This window comes from Choloepus didactylus, chromosome 8 (assembly GCF_015220235.1).
Source record: "Choloepus didactylus isolate mChoDid1 chromosome 8, mChoDid1.pri, whole genome shotgun sequence".
In the NCBI taxonomy this organism is placed as follows: domain Eukaryota; kingdom Metazoa; phylum Chordata; class Mammalia; order Pilosa; family Megalonychidae; genus Choloepus; species Choloepus didactylus.
Genome location: NC_051314.1, coordinates 92,124,237 through 92,141,942, shown reverse-complemented (window position 1 = coordinate 92,141,942; position 17,706 = coordinate 92,124,237). Strand labels below are relative to the sequence as shown.

Here is a 17,706-nt window from a genome sequence, read left to right as displayed (position 1 = left end):
CAAATACACCAGTGGAATAGAATTGAAAATTCAGAAATAAACTCATACAGGTGTGGACTATTGATTTTCAACAAGGATGCCAAGTCCATTAAATTGGGAAATAATAGCTTCTTCAAGAAATGATGCAGAGAAAACTGGACAGCCACATGAAAAAAAAAGAAAGAAAGAAAGAAAGAAAGAAACTGGACCCACCTACCTTACATCATATATAACAATTTACTCAAAATGGATCACCAACCTATATTTGGAGCTGAAACTATAAAATTCTTAGAAGAAAACAAAGAAAATCATCATGACCATGTATTAGGCAAAAGGATTCTTAGATATGGTTTCAAAATACAAACAACAGATGAAAAAAATCAATAAATTGGAGTTCAACAAAGTTTAATATTTGTTTCTTTCAATAAACTCTGCAGGATCCATATGGGAAAAAAAAAAAATCTTTGCAAGGATTCCCACTCACATATGAGTACAAGCTATGTGCAATACAGTGAGATCACCACTTCCTGTAAACTCAGACATAGCTTTGGAGACTATATACATTCCCTCTCTACTGATGACAGCTCCAAAGCTATTCTGCCTCTAGTCCCAGCTCCAATCCAGGCAGTGTTGATGTTCAAAATGTTAGGGGAAGAGAAATGAGAGAAGATGGCAGACTGGTGAGCTGTATGTTTTAGTTACTCCTCCAGGAAAGTAGGTAAAAAGCCAGGAACTGCGTGGACTGGACACCACAGAGCAATCTGTCTTTGGGCATACTTCATACAACACTCATGAAAACGTGGAACTGCTGAGATCAGCGAAATCTGTAAGTTTTTGCGGCCAGGGGACCCGCGCCCCTCCCTGCCAGGCTCAGTCCCGGGGGAGGAGGGGCTGTCAGCTCCAGGAAGGAGAAGGGAGAATTGCAGTGGCTGCTCTTACCAGAAACTCATTCTACTGATTCAAACTCCAACCATAGATAGACTGAGGCCAGACACCAGAGACTCTGAGAGCAGCCAGCCCAGCAGAGAGGAGACAGGCATAGAAAAAAAACAACACGAAAAACTCCAAAATAAAAGCAGAGGATTTTTGGAGTTCTGGTGAACACAGAAAGGGGAAGGGCGGAGATCAGGCCTTGAGGCGCATATGCAAATCCCGAAGCAAGGCTGATCTCTCTGCCCTGGGCACCTTTCCTTAATGGCCCTGGTTGCTTTGTCTATTAGCATTTCAATAACCCATTAGATCTCTGAGGAGGGCCGTTTTTTTTTTTTTTTTTTTTTTTTTTTTTAAATCCTTTTTGCTTTTTCTAAAACAATTACTCTAAGAAGCTCAATACAGAAAGCTTCAAAGAATTGAAATTTGGGCACGTCAAGTCAAGAGCAGAACTAAGAGAGCTCTGAGACAAAAGGCAATAATCCAGTGGCTGAGAAAATTCACTAAACAACACAACTTCCCAAGAAAAGGGGGGTGTCCGCTCACAGCCACCATCCTGGTGGACAGGAAACACTCCTGCCCATCGCCAGCCCCATAGCCCAGAGCTGCCCCAGACAACCCAGTGTGACGGAAGTGCTTCAAATAACAGGCACACACCACAAAACTGGGCGTGGACATTAGCCTTCCCTGCAACCTCAGCTGAATGTCCCAGAGCTGGGAAGGGGGAGCAGTGTGAATTAACAGAGCCCCATTCAGCCATCATTTCAGCAGACTGGGAGCCTCCCAACACAGCCCAGCAGCCCAGAACTGCCCTGGGGGGACGGCACTCACCTGCGACATAGCACAGTCATCCCTCAACAGAGGACCCGGGGTGCACAGCCTGGAAGAGGGGCCCACTTGCAAGTCTCAGGAGCCATACGCCAATACCAAAGACTTGTGGGTCAGTGGCAGAGACAAACTGTGGCAGGACTGAACTGAAGGATTAGACTATTGCAGTAGCTTTAAAACTCTAGGATCATCAGGGAGATTTGATTGTTAGGGCCACCCCCCCTCCCCGACTGCCCAGAAACACGCCCCACATACAGGGCAGGCAACACCAACTACACACGCAAGCTTGGGACACCAATTGGGCCCCACAAGACTCACTCCCCCACTCACCAAAAAGGCTAAGCAGGGGAGATCTGGCTTGTGGAGAACAGGTGGCTCGTGGACGCCACCTGCTGGTTAGTTAGAGAAAGTGTACTCCACGAAGCTGTAGATCTGATAAATTAGAGATAAGGACTTCAACTGGTCTACAAACCCTAAAAGAACCCTATCAAGGTCAGCAAATGCCACGAGGCCAAAAACAACAGAAAATTATAAAGCATATGAAAAAACCAGACGATATGGATAACCCAAGCCCAAGCACCCAAATCAAAAGACCAGAAGAGACACACCTAGAGCAGCTACTCAAAGAACTAAAGATGAACAATGAGACCCTAGTACGGGATATGAAGGAAATCAAGAAGACCCTAGAAGAGCATAAAGAAGACATTGCAAGACTAAATAAAAAAATGGATGATCTTATGGAAATTAAAGAAACTGTTGACCAAATTAAAAAGATTCTGGACACTCATAGTACAAGACTAGAGGAAGTTGAACAACGAATCAGTGACCTGGAAGATGACAGAATGGAAAATGAAAACATAAAAGAAAGAATGGGGAAAAAAATTGAAAAACTCGAAATGGACCTCAGGGATATGATAGATAATATGAAACGTCCGAATATAAGACTCATTGGTGTCCCAGAAGGGGAAGAAAAGGGTAAAGGTCTAGGAAGAGTATTCAAAGAAATTGTTGGGGAAAACTTCCCAAATCTTCTAAACAACATAAATACACAAATCATAAATGCTCAGCGAACTCCAAATAGAATAAATCCAAAAAAACCCACTCCGAGACATATACTGATCACACTGTCAAACATAGAAGAGAAGGAGCAAGTTCTGAAAGCAGCAAGAGAAAAGCAATTCACCACATACAAAGGAAACAGCATAAGACTAAGTAGTGACTACTCAGCAGCCACCATGGAGGCGAGAAGGCAGTGGCACGATATATTTAAAACTCTGAGTGAGAGGAATTTCCAGCCAAGAATACTTTATCCAGCAAAGCTCTCCTTCAAATTTGAGGGAGAGCTTAAATTTTTCACAGACAAAGAAATGCTGAGAGAATTTGCTAACAAGAGACCTGCCCTACTGGAGATACTAAAGGGAGCCCTACAGACAGAGAAACAAAGACAGGACAGAGAGACTTGGAGAAAGGTTCAGTACTAAAGAGATTCGGTATGGGTACAATAAAGGATATTAATAGAGAGAGGGAAAAATATGGCAAACATTATCCAAAGGATAAGATGGCCGATTCAAGAAATGCCTTCACGGTTTTAACGTTGAATGTAAATGGATTAAACTCCCCAATTAAAAGATATAGATTCGCAGAATGGATCAAAAAAAATGAACCATCAATATGTTGCATACAAGAGACTCATCTTAGACACAGGGACACAAAGAAACTGAAAGTGAAAGGATGGAAAAAAATATTTCATGCAAGCTACAGCCAAAAGAAAGCAGGTGTAGCAATATTAATCTCAGATAAAATAGACTTCAAATGCAGGGATGTTTTGAGAGACAAAGAAGGCCACTACATACTAATAAAAGGGGCAATTCAGCAAGAAGAAATAACAATCGTAAATGTCTATGCACCCAATCAAGGTGCCACAAAATACATGAGAGAAACATTGGCAAAACTAAAGGAAGCAATTGATGTTTCCACAATAATTGTGGGAGACTTCAACACATCACTCTCTCCTATAGATAGATCAACCAGACAGAAGACCAATAAGGAAATTGAAAACCTAAACAATCTGATAAATGAATTAGATTTAACAGACATCTACAGGACATTACATCCCAAATCACCAGGATACACATACTTTTCTAGTGCTCACGGAACTTTCTCCAGAATAGATCATATGCTGGGACATAAAACAAGCCTCAATAAATTTAAAAAGATTGAAATTATTCAAAGCACATTCTCTGACCACAATGGAATACAATTAGAAGTCAATAACCATCAGAGACTTAGAAAATTCACAAATACCTGGAGGTTAAACAACACACTCCTAAACAATCAGTGGGTTAAAGAAGAAATAGCAAGAGAAATTGCTAAATATATAGAGACGAATGAAAATGAGAACACAACATACCAAAACCTATGGGATGCAGCAAAAGCAGTGCTAAGGGGGAAATTTATAGCACTAAACGCATATATTAAAAAGGAAGAAAGAGCCAAAATCAAAGAACTAATGGATCAACTGAAGAAGCTAGAAAATGAACAGCAAACCAATCCTAAACCAAGTAGAAGAAAAGAAATAACAAGGATTAAAGCAGAAATAAATGACATAGAGAACAAAAAAACAATAGAAAGGATAAATATCACCAAAAGTTGGTTCTTTGAGAAGATCAACAAGATTGACAAGCCCCTAGCTAGACTGACAAAATCAAAAAGAGAGAAGACCCATATAAACAAAATAATGAATGAAAAAGGTGACATAACTGCAGATCCTGAAGAAATTAAAAAAATTATAAGAGGATATTATGAACAACTGTATGGCAACAAACTGGATAATGTAGAAGAAATGGACAATTTCCTGGAAACATATGAACAACCTAGACTGACCAGAGAAGAAATAGAAGACCTCAGCCAACCCATCACAAGCAAAGAGATCCAATCAGTCATCAAAAATCTTCCCACAAATAAATGCCCAGGGCCAGATGGCTTCACAGGGTAATTCTACCAAACTTTCCAGAAAGAACTGACACCAATCTTACTCAAACTCTTTCAAAACATTGAAAAAAATGGAACACTACCTAACTCATTTTATGAAGCTAACATCAATCTAATACCAAAACCAGGCAAAGATACTACAAAAAAGGAAAACTACCGGCCAATCTCCCTAATGAATATAGATGCAAAAATCCTCAACAAAATACTTGCAAATCGAATCCAAAGACACATTAAAAAAATCATACACCATGACCAAGTGGGGTTCATTCCAGGCATGCAAGGATGGTTCAACATCAGAAAAACAATCAATGTATTACAACACATTAAAAACTCGAAAGGGAAAAATCAATTGATCATCTCAATAGATGCTGAAAAAGCATTTGACAAAATCCAACATCCGTTTTTGATAAAAACACTTCAAAAGGTAGGAATTGAAGGAAACTTCCTCAACATGATAAAGAGCATATATGAAAAACCCACAGCCAGCATAGTACTCAATGGTGAGAGACTGAAAGCCTTCCCTCTAAGATCAGGAACAAGACAAGGATGCCCGCTGTCACCACTGTTATTCAACATTGTGCTGGAAGTGCTAGCCAGGGCAATCCGGCAAGACAAAGAAATAAAAGGCATCCAAATTGGAAAAGAAGAAGTAAAACTGTCATTGTTTGCAGATGATATGATCTTATATCTAGAAAACCCTGAGAAATCAACGATACACCTACTAGAGCTAATAAACAAATTTAGCAAAGTAGCGGGATACAAGATTAATGCCCATAAGTCAGTAATGTTTCTATATGCTAGAAATGAACAAACTGAAGAGACACTCAAGAAAAAGATACCATTTTCAATAGCAACTAAAAAAATCAAGTACCTAGGAATAAACTTAACCAAAGATGTAAAAGACCTATACAAAGAAAACTACATAACTCTACTAAAAGAAATAGAAGGGGACCTTAAAAGATGGAAAAATATTCCATGTTCATGGATAGGAAGGCTAAATGTCATTAAGATGTCAATTCTACCCAAACTCATCTACAGATTCAATGCAATCCCAATCAAAATTCCAACAACCTACTTTGCAGACTTGGAAAAGCTAGTTATCAAATTTATTTGGAAAGGGAAGATGCCTCGAATTGCTAAAGACACTTTAAAAAAGAAAAAACGAAGTGGGAGGACTTACACTCCCTGACTTTGAAGCTTATTATAAAGCCACAGTTGCCAAAACAGCATGGTACTGGCACAAAGATAGACATATAGATCAATGGAATCGAATTGAGAATTCAGAGATAGACCCTCAGATCTATGGCCGACTGATCTTTGATAAGGCCCCCAAAGTCACCGAACTGAGCCATAATGGTCTTTTCAACAAATGGGACTGGGAGAGTTGGATATCCATATCCAAAAGAATGAAAGAGGACCCCTACCTCACCCCCTACACAAAAATTAACTCAAAATGGACCAAAGATCTCAATATAAAAGAAAGTACCATTAAACTCCTAGAAGATAATGTAGGAAAACATCTTCAAGACCTTGTATTAGGAGGCCACTTCCTAGACTTTACACCCAAAGCACAAGCAACAAAAGAGAAAATAGATAAATGGGAACTCCTCAAGCTTAGAAGTTTCTGCACCTCAAAGGAATTTCTCAAAAAGGTAAAGAGGCAGCCAACTCAATGGGAGAAAATTTTTGGAAACCATGTATCTGACAAAAGACTGATATCTTGCATATACAAAGAAATCCTACAACTCAATGACAATAGTACAGACAGCCCAATTATAAAATGGGCAAAAGATATGAAAAGACAGTTCTCTGAAGAGGAAATACAAATGGCCAAGAAACACATGAAAAAATGTTCAGCTTCACTAGCTATTAGAGAGATGCAAATTAAGACCACAATGAGATACCATCTAACACCGGTTAGAATGGCTGCCATTAAACAAACAGGAAACTACAAATGCTGGAGGGGATGTGGAGAAATTGGAACTCTTATTCATTGTTGGTGGGACTGTATAATGGTTCAGCCACTCTGGAAGTCAGTCTGGCAGTTCCTTAGAAAACTAGAGATAGAGCTACCATTCGATCCAGCGATTGCACTTCTCGGGATATACCCGGAAGATCGGAAAGCAGTGACACGAACAGATATCTGCACGCCAATGTTCATAGCAGCATTATTCACAATTGCCAAGAGATGGAAACAACCCAAATGTCCATCAACAGATGAGTGGATAAATAAAATGTGGTATATACACACGATGGAATACTACGCGGCAGTAAGAAGGAACGATCTGGTGAAACATATGACAACATGGATGAACCTTGAAGACATAATGCTGAGTGAAATAAGCCAGGCACAAAAAGAGAAATATTTTATGCTACCACTAATGTGAACTTTGAAAAATGTAAAACAAATGGTTTATAATGTAGAATGTAGGGGAACTAGCAGTAGAGAGCAATTAAGGAAGGGGGAACAATAATCCAAGAAGAACAGATAAGCTATTTAACGTTCTGGGGATGCCCAGAAATGACTATGGTCTGTTAATTTCTGATGGATGTAGTAGGAACAAGTTCACTGAAATGTTGCTGTAGTATGTAACTTTCTTGGGGTAAAGTAGGAACATGTTGGAAGTTAAGCAGTTATCTTAGGTTAGTTGTCTTTTTCTTACTCCCTTGCTATGGTCTCTTTGAAATGTTCTTTTATTGTATGTTTGTTTTCTTTTTAACTTTTTTTTTCATACAGTTGATTTGAAAAAAGAAGGGAAAGTTAAAAAAAAAAAAAAAAAGAAAAAAGACAAACAAGGAAAAAAAAAAAAAAAAAACAAAAAAAAACGATGTAGTGCCCCCTTGAGGAGCCTGTGGAGAATGCAGGGGTATTCGCCTACCCCACCTCCATGGTTGCTAACATGACCACAGACATAGGGGACTGGTGGTTTGATGGGTTGAGCCCTCTACCATAAGTTTTACCCTTGGGAAGACGGTTGCTGCAAAGGAGAGGCTAGGCCTCCCTGTATTTGTGCCTAAGAGTCTCCTCCTGAATGCCTCTTTGTTGCTCAGATGTGGCCCTCTCTCTCTGGCTAAGCCAACGTGAAAGGTGAAATCACTGCCCTCCCCCCTACGTGGGATCAGACACCCAGGGAAGTGAATCTCCCTGGCAACGTGGAATATGACTCCCGGGGAGGAATGTAGACCCGGCATCGTGGGATGGAGAACATCTTCTTGACCAAAAGGGGGATGTGAAAGGAAATGAAATAAGCTTCAGTGGCAGAGAGATTCCAAAACGAGCCGAGAGATCACTCTGGTGGGCACTCTTACGCACACTTTAGACAACCTTTTTTAAGTTCTAAAGAATTGGGGTAGCTGGTGGTGGATACCTGAAACTATTAAACTACAACCCAGAACCCATGAATCTCGAAGACAGTTGTATAAAAATGTAGCTTATGAGGGGTGACAGTGGGATTGGGAATGCCATAAGGACCAAACTCCACTTTGTCTAGTTTATGGATCGATGTGTAGAAAAGTAGGGGAAGCAAACAAACAGACAAAGGTACCTAGTGTTCTTTTTTACTTCAATTGCTCTTTTTCACTCTAATTATTATTCTTGTTATTTTTGTGTGTGTGCTAATGAAGGTGTCAGGGATTGATTTAGGTGATGAATGTACAACTATGTAATGGTACTGTAAACAATCGAAAGTACAATTTGTTTTGTATGACTGCGTGGTATGTGAATATATCTCAATAAAATGATGATTAAAAAAAAAAAAAAAAAAAAAAATGTTAGGGGAAGAAATAAAAATCCTTCACTAAGTCTCCAAGTGGGTTTACACACTGATGTGAGAAAGGGTCACCTACACTCTTTCCAAAACTTTTCTAACTTATTACACCAGTATAATATATTACATCTTTCTAATTTCCAGAAATGGTCAGAATTTTCCATACAATTAAGATTAACATATAAGAGAGGAAAGTTAGAAAAGTTAGGTCACTTAGAAAATAAGAGCACCAGCACCTCTATTTTGAAAGACTTAAAGGAGATTTGTGTATGTGCGTGTGTGTGTGTGTGTGGCACATGTGTGTTCAATATAGTAAAGTTATAAAATACATTTTTCCTAGGGGATTTAGTAACTGACAATCTCTGTGCTTGATTTGAAAGATGAAACTTCTACCCAAAAGTTTTTTTGAAAAGGCCTGTAGAATGAGCCTGGCCCTGGCATCAAGGGATCCAGAGTGCCTTCTTGACCAAAAGGGGGAAAAGAAAGGTAACAAAATAAGGTTTCAATGTCTGAGAGATTTCAAATAGTAAAGAGGTTATCCTGGAGGCTACTCTTATGCAAGCTTCAGACTATTCTAAATGGCCACAGTATGCTAAGCCCAAATCAACAGTAGTCCCAAAAATGCTAAATATCTAGGTCCCTATCTGGGACTCTATAAATGTTTCACTTACTAAGTTTATTTTTCAGAAACTTAAATCATCCAGAGTGTTCCTATGCCAGATAAGTCCCAAAACCCAGAGGCAAAAGTCTCTTTGAGAACATCAACCAGATGCATCTCCCTTCCCCATAATGTCAACACCCCTTTTCAATATGAACAAGTCAGGGTGATCACTGCTAAGATATCCCTGAAGACAGACAGTGCTCAAACAGAAGGGAGGAGTAGCAACAGACAAGACAGGATTTAACAAAGGATTATGAACACTGAATCTTTAAATAAAAATTTTTTTTTTTTACTTCCTAGGGTATTAGAATAGCTAGAAGGAAATAACTGAAATTATGGAACTGTAACCCCCATAACACTCTTTGAAATTTGCTCTCTACTTGTTAAATTGTACTTTGAAAGCTATCACTTTTATGTATATATGTTAAGTTTAACAATAAAAAAATGTAAAAAAAAAAAAAAAAAAGGGGGCCTGTAAAACGTGAATTTCTCTTTTAACTGAGTTATAATTTTGGAAAACTGGAAATAATTTAGATGTCCAAAATAGAAAGTTAGTTTAATTAATAACTTCAGAATATCAATATGATAAAATGTTCACTCTTCTATAGAAAGGTAGTACAATAAAGTGATCCCTGGATCTGTGAGAATATCTGTGCTGTGTATTAGTGGTCAAATAGGGTCAAGAAATATGGAAACTGTATTTTACACCCCGAATTCTCAGAAAACATCTACTTTGATACGAAAGGGCCTAGATATACATAGATATTTCTAGATCATACTACAAGGGAATAATGTGCTCACTGAGGAATCATTAAATTAGTTACTCAATCATTTAGCATATAAGATACCATGTACTCAATTTGAATTTAAATATGGTATTATGTTACCTTTAATACCTGAATTAGATTATTCAAGTTCTTAATTGGAGGGGAGGGGGAGCATCTTTTCTGGATACTGGATATAGTTTCATCTGTTAGAGTGGTTTAAGTCAGCTCTTCCTGAAGTTAAAGGAAAAAACTTGATGAACTCTTAAAACCCAGTCTTACACATTAATTATTCTGTGGTTGGCGATGAATTGAGATTTGGTTGTGTGTGTGTGTGTGTGTGTGTGTGTGTGTGTGTGTGTGTGTGTGTGTGTGTGTGTATTCTCAAGACTATGCTAATGTTCTCTTCCATTTCCAGATACCTAAGTGGTTTTAAAGTCTATTATAGTATGCATACAAATTGCACTCTTTCAAAGAACAAACAACAAAGAGTTTATGTTTTTATGAAAATGATATTCCCAAAACAGTAGCTTTCATTTCCACCTTCACCTAAAAATGATCCCTGATGCTTTTAGGGATACATCCATCTGAAATGACTAAATGATTCTAAAAGACCCTTGATATCCTATGATTCTATGAAGTATTTTATCTCATTTCTAACCTTCCTCTTAAGTTAATAATTTAATTTCCTAAGGTCCTAAAAACCAACAGGAATTTTTTAGGACAACAGAGTTTGGCCTGTGTAGAAATTTCTGGCAGCTTTTTTGCAACACATTCTGAAACTATGGATGATGGTAAAGGAAAAGCATTGATGCATGTAAGACAGCTAGAAGTTCTAGGCAGATAGTATCCAAAAGAAAGGAATTAGTCACAGGGGAGAGTAAGCTGTCAACATTTCAGCATCTGCTTTCTGATATGCTTCATGGGTCACCATGTCTCCCCTATTGTTCAGTATAAATAAGAGCCAAGGAAGAAGGAAACAGGATTCATGGGTCACCCACTGAGGTGATATTTTGCTCTGAGTGAGCTGTTTACCTCAAGAGTTCCTAATTGAAATGAGTATGGAACATCCCTAATGAGAGGAAATATAAAAATCAACCTGACCCCAAATTCTAGCTATTATGGAAATGTATAAAAGCTAGGAATCTTATTTTCAAGTTTTACTATGTACTCTTCACAGCAAGGCAACTAGAAAAATTAAAAGACAAAATATTTTCGCAATGTAGATCATGACTGGCCTTATTTATATTGCATCAACTCCAAAAGACAATGATGATGTTGTCGAAATTTAAAAAAAAATAAACTTTGAGGAAGAAAAGATCTGAATTTAAAATTTCTAGTATAAACAAAAATGTCTAACAAAGGAGAGACTATATTATTCTCTTTTTCAAAAGCAATAGATGGCAATGGTGCTAACCCCGTCGATAAACTCTGGGTTTTGAAGGAAGTAGAAAGGACACGGTGCTGTTCTGAAATCAGCAGAGAAGTTAAAACAGTGGTTAGGAGAATGGGCTCTGGGCCAGAAGCCTGGTTCATATCTTGGATCTGCCACTTAGTGTGTAACCTTGGACATGAGATTTAACCTTTCAGGGCCCCTTTACTTTATCTGTAAAGTAAAATACGGATAATAATGTACCTATCTTCAAGATTTTGGTGAGGATTTAATGAGCATAACCCATGTAAAGTAGTGTCTGACAGAGCATAGGCAAGTAATAAAGTGTTAAACTCTTCCAATGAAAAAAAAACATTTAAATGCACCTAAGGAGTCAGCCAGCTACCATAAGACTTGGTTTCAGAAGATGCTCAGAGCTTCTAAGTCAGTCATTTATTCAGCAAATATTTATTAGCCATCCATATAGGAGTCACAGCACTGGGCACAGAAGAGTTAAAGACAAAGAGACAGAGTTCAGGCCCTCAAAGAGCTTCCTATTTCATCATTTGTCTGAATCATCCCCACTCCCCAGGATGCTATAAATATAGACCTTCCTTTTTCATGTCTAGAATCCCTATATTTCTGCCAAATCCTTATTTTTACATCACCAGACATGTTTGTACCGACTTCATATTTATTAGTTCATATTACTCTAGGTTACTGAATCTATTTAGAAACAGAGAGATAAATATAAGCACAATTTTTCTTAATGTGATTGAACAAAATTCCTGCAATAGATTTTGAATTATGACAAGTCAGAGACAGGAAAGATAGTGCCATATATTTATTTCAGTTACTGGCTGATGAAAAACAATCATATATTTATATATATTTATACTGTGCAACCTACTTCAGTGCTGAAGCCTATGGACAAGGCCAGGCAATGGTTCGGGGCTACGGTGTGCTGTAGCATGAGACACTATGAGAGCCCCAGGGGGACGGCCCTGCCATAAATCCAGATATATTTTTAATGAAGAAAACATGCACTTTAACCTACTTAAAATGTCAGAGAAATTAGAATCTATTTCATGTATTGTTTACCAATAACCAGATTAAATGAAAAAGTTGAGAAACTGTAAATAGGGCAGTCATATCAGGCCAAATGTAAAAGTTCCTCAGCAAAATTTATTTCCCTCTAACATATATATATATATAGATAGATAGATAGACAGACAGATAGATAGATAGATAGATAGATAGATAGATAGATCGATCTTGGTTTTATAAAAGTCTGTGGTATTAAGTTCAATAAATGCAATAATGTATGAATATAATTACATGGAATTATAAAGACAAGAAATAGAAAAGCTAAGCAAATCACCTTTATGGTAATAAGCTGTTATGTTCTTTGAATTTTATTCAGTATAGATGAGTAATTTTCAAAAAAAGAAAAACATAGTTAATTTAAAGATGCCTTATGCAGTGAATGCTAATATGAATCTAAAATGGAGGCAAAAGATTTGAATCACAACTTCCAGGAATATATTTTTATATGAATACATATTTCTCAAGCTTTTGATACTACTAGAAAATGAAAATGAGAGCAAGAATGAGCTTCACTTTTCAATTTTATCATTTTATTCATGTCACTAAGAAGCAATAGTAGCTGATACAGGTGTGCTTGGTCCATGGATGCTAAGGTTAGTGGGAACAAGATGTCGGAATAAAATCAGAGTATTTCTCCACAAAATACTAATCAAAATTAAAGGGAAAAAATAGTGGAGGATCTGGCAGAACACCAATTTGAACCAACCAGTAACTGAGGGTAACATCACCAGCATAAGATGGAATAACATAGGGTACCTCCAGATCTGGTGCACTGAAAAGAGCCAGCACCATTTCTGGTATTCCTGATAGAAATGCTTGGCCTGAGCTGTGAGGAAACATCAGATAGACCCAAGTTGAAAGTTACCCTAAAATAATGAAAGGCCTGTACTCTCTAAGACAACAAGGGATATGAGAGACAGGGAAAGATTGGAGGAACTCTTCCAGATTAAAGGAAATGATGAGGCATGTCAACCAAACACAACAATGTACTTGGATAGAATCCTGGACCAAAAGAGCAAAAAGAGACATTTAAGCAGTTATTGAAATTGGCATGGGGACTATGGATTGAATGGTATTATGGTGTCAATGTTGAGTTCCTTATAGAAAGGTTGTATGTTGGCAATATAGGAGACTGTCCTTGTTTTGAGAAAATATACACTAGAGTATTTAGGGGTGATGGAGCATCTTATCAGTAGAAGACTATAGAGGAAAAATGTTGGAGCAAATGAGCTAAAGCTGTTATCAGTTAGGGAATCTGAGTAGAGCAAATGTGGGAGTTCTTTCTACTCTTCTTGTACTTTTCTGTAGGCTTGAGACTATTTCAACAAACATTTTTTAAATTAAAAGTAGACACTGACCTTGGAAAACTGCTGCATATATATATGACAGTGAGTTAACATCCTTAAGATACAAAGAATTCTTACAAATAAGCAAGAAAAATGTCAAGACTGCCACAGAAAAATGGGAAAGGGTATTTAGAAAATATTCTTCAATTCAGAGACACCACAACTAACAATTATACGAAAAATGTTCAAACTCCCTAATAATCAAAGAGCAATAAATTTTAGAAGTGATAATGATTTTTCACGTCATGTCAGCAAAAAAAAAAAAAGGCAGTTTAAATATAATGCTCAGTGCTTAAAAATGTGTGGTTTAAAGCTTAAGTCATTTGCAAAGCAAATTGTTTCCATGTAGTTTACTGAAAACCCACATAACACCTATCTTACTTCATGTGTGGTTGTTCGGTGCTGTGGCATTTTTACTGACTGAATTAAATATTCAATAATTCATGAATTCTGATGATGCATTCAGTATTCTCAAGAGTGTGTCATCCCACAATCAAACATAATTTTTACAATAGCTAGGGTTTAAAATAACCAAAGGTTAAAGTACAAAAGAAAAATGACAGCATGTCAATCATCTCCTTCTTTCAAAATGCGCAATAGAAAAAATCACTGAAAAGAGGAGTTAAAATTGAATGAATTTTATTCAGCTGTTATGAAACACATCAATACATGGTTTCAACCACAAAAATATAAAACTCCTCTCCAAGAACAATGGAATTCTAGAGTAGGCAAAACAGCAAGAGAAACAAATTCCATTGTCAACAAAGACACCAAATTATTCACATGGGCTTTTAAAAAGACACACTCTTAAACATAACTAAAAGAAATGTTAAAAATAAGCTGAATTCTATTTCCTGTCACTCAATAATAAATTTCAGAAAGAACATTATAATTTTTAAATGACCCCTCGGTAAAATTATTCTAAGCAATTCATCAAGGGCCTGAAAAGCGTGTGGGAAGTTTCACACTTACATCGGAAGACAAAAAGGAAAAGAGTTTTAATGCCAAAGAATTAAACTCTATTACAACAATTCCTCAACATTTATCTTGGAAAAGATCATTGTAATGTCACTTCATATCAATGTTTGTAATGTCACTTCATATCAATGTACGGCAGATTAAGCAAAGAGAATTAAATGAACTCTAATGGCACGTTGGAAATTTTCCTTATTGTACTCTGAGTTGCATCCGAAGATTCCAACTTTGTACCCAAAGACAAAAGAGAAAGTAATTTAAATATTATGGGGGGTATTACTTTTGATAAAAACCAAAATACATTTCTCTAGATATACAGCAATTTAAAAGTCTTCTCTGAATTAGAAGCTGTAACCACAAAAAAAAGAGATCCTACCTCAGTGGCAGCATAACCTATAAAGTTCCTGGGAATAAATCTAACAAAATTTATGGAAACCATTATGAAGAAGACAAAATAAAAACACGACAAATGGAGTTATAAACCACATTCCTGGAAAGGAAGAATAAATATAAAAAATCAACTCAACACATATTAATCTACATGTGTGATACAATTCTAACCCACATCTCAATGGGATTTTTTTTCAAATAACTTGACAAACATTCTGACCTTTAGGCCAAAGAGTGAAATTTCACATGTAACAAAAAATTCTAAAGAGGAAGAAGAGACTTAAATATCAATTTTTATTATAAAACTATGGTAAGCAGAGCAGTGTGGTGCTGTTGCAGAAATCAACAAACAGATCACTGAAAGAGAATTCAGGGTCCAGAAACAGACCTCTGAATTGAGGTAGATTTGGTATAGGAGACGGCATTACAAATCTGTGAGAAAAGGGAGACTGTTCAGTAAATGCACTGGGAATACTGGGTTGCTCTGATGGATATTACATTATGTAGGTGTTTCTAGAGTTAAGTCCAAAATGTTAATTCTCTTATTAGGCAGAGATTATGGGTATTAAAATAGATCCTTTACTGAATACAGCGGGGCAGGATAAGAGGGAAGGTTAAATACTGATGTATTGTTATCCCCTTCCCAGATACCCAATTAAAACATCAATAGGAAACCAATAAACAGTAGCTGCATTTACGTCTATTTATGTAGTAGTCATGTGCTCGGATAACCTCTCTTTTCACTGCTTGTCCAGGAAACTAACTCTTTAATGCCCAAAGAAGAATGTTTATAGCATCAAGAACATGTGACTTTTTTCTTACTTTTCAACAATTGCCCAGAACCATGATAAATTTTATTTTATTTTATATGTTTGACCGTGACTTTCTCATACAAGATTATTTGTGCTTACTTCCTTTTTCTTGAATTTTCTAATTGTAGAATAATGTTTAATGAATATAAACAAGCAATTTTTCAAAGAAGATATATGAAGGGTAAATAAACATGAAAAAGTATTCAACCTCATCAACAAAGTGATATTGTTGCCTATTGAATTGGCAAATGTTTTTAAATCATTGTTGGAAAACTAGATAAGTGGGTACTTTAAAATGCTGATGATATTGCAAAATGTTAAACTCCATTTAGAAGTAATTTAGCACTTTTTATCAAAAATCTTAAAAATGTTATTGCCCTTTAACCCAGTAATTCCATTTCTATGAACTCTAGGAATGGGTATAAACAAAGATCTAGCCACAAATGTATTGACTGCAATAAAATGTAGGGGGGAAAATCAACAAGTAAAAGTGGTTAAATTCAAAGTATCATTCAATGATATTCTGTTCCAATGTAAAATCATGTTGCAGAAAAGTACTTAACATGAAAAGATAGTAAAATATTTCATGATATGTAGAAAACAAGGTACACACCAAATTGGATGCATATTTCTACATCTATATCTATCCAAAATCATAAAATTTAGAAGTGCATATACCCACTGTACACAGAAATAGCCATATTGATTGATTATGGTCAGGGTACATTCTAATCAGTTGCTGCCCCATTTTGATTGTTTAGTGACCATGCCATACTGCTTGTTATACATTTTTAATATTAACTATGAAGATACCAATATATTACATTTGAGCAGTGACTTTTAATTTCCTTTTTTGCATTGTATTTTTAAACTTTGTAGAGTAAAAAGCCATATTTATAATACAAAAAGATGTTTATGGGGGGCAAGATGGTGAGTGGTGAGGTCTACATTGTAGTTACTCCTCCGGGGCAGTTGGTAGAAAGCCAGGAACTGCGTGGATCGTACATCACAGAGGAATTTGGGATTAGACAAACTTGATACAACACTCACGAACGTGCGGAACAGCTGAGATCAGCAAAATCTTGCTGACTGTGGTGATAAACGTACAACTATGTGATGATGGTTGTATGTTATGTGAATATATCTCTTTAAGATTATAGGAAAAAATATAAATAGAGGTAAAAGCGCTGGAGAAAACATGGAGAGAGGGATGTAGCTATTTACTGTTGACAAGGAGGCAGAATGGTGTAGCCTTTCTGGAGGTCACTGTGGTGGCTTCACATGAAGCTAAGTGTGTGGGGCCATAAGGTCCTACAACCTCATTATGGGGTATGTATTTGGAAGATCCAAGAGCAGAGACATGAATGGACATTTGCTCACTGGTGTTTGTGGAGGCAGTGTTCATGATTTGCAATAGGTGGAGGTAGCCTAAGGGTCCACTGACTGAGGAGCAGAATGGTGAACTGTGGTGTATGCATACAATGGAATATTGAGCAACTACGGGAAGGAGTGAAGCTGTGAGACACACAAACGAGGTGAATGGATTCTATAGACAGCATGTTGAGTGAAGTACACCAGAAACCAAGGCAAACACTACAATGCCTCACCAATATGGACTAACTACAATGTGTAAACTCAGAGTTAAATCTTAGAGCACAGCCTAACAGGGAAATGATTACCGTAATGGTCCCTAGATTGCACGCTCTTACAGCAGTCAAATCTATTCCTGAATTGTAATGGTTATCTCCAAACTCTGAGATGTTGATCCCTTAATGTATAACCTG

At 36.9% G+C, this 17,706-nt stretch overlaps 1 protein-coding gene and 1 non-coding gene across 4 annotated transcripts in view; both read right to left on the bottom strand.

Moving 5' to 3' along the window:
- NELL2 (neural EGFL like 2) overlaps positions 1-17,706 on the bottom strand; it is a 448,103-nt gene that overhangs the window by 332,125 nt on the left and 98,272 nt on the right. The gene's annotated exons all lie outside the window — the stretch shown is intronic.
- Positions 12,188-12,319, bottom strand: LOC119543543. The gene has a single exon (XR_005218612.1). It is a non-coding gene; the product is annotated as a small nucleolar RNA SNORA42/SNORA80 family (small nucleolar RNA).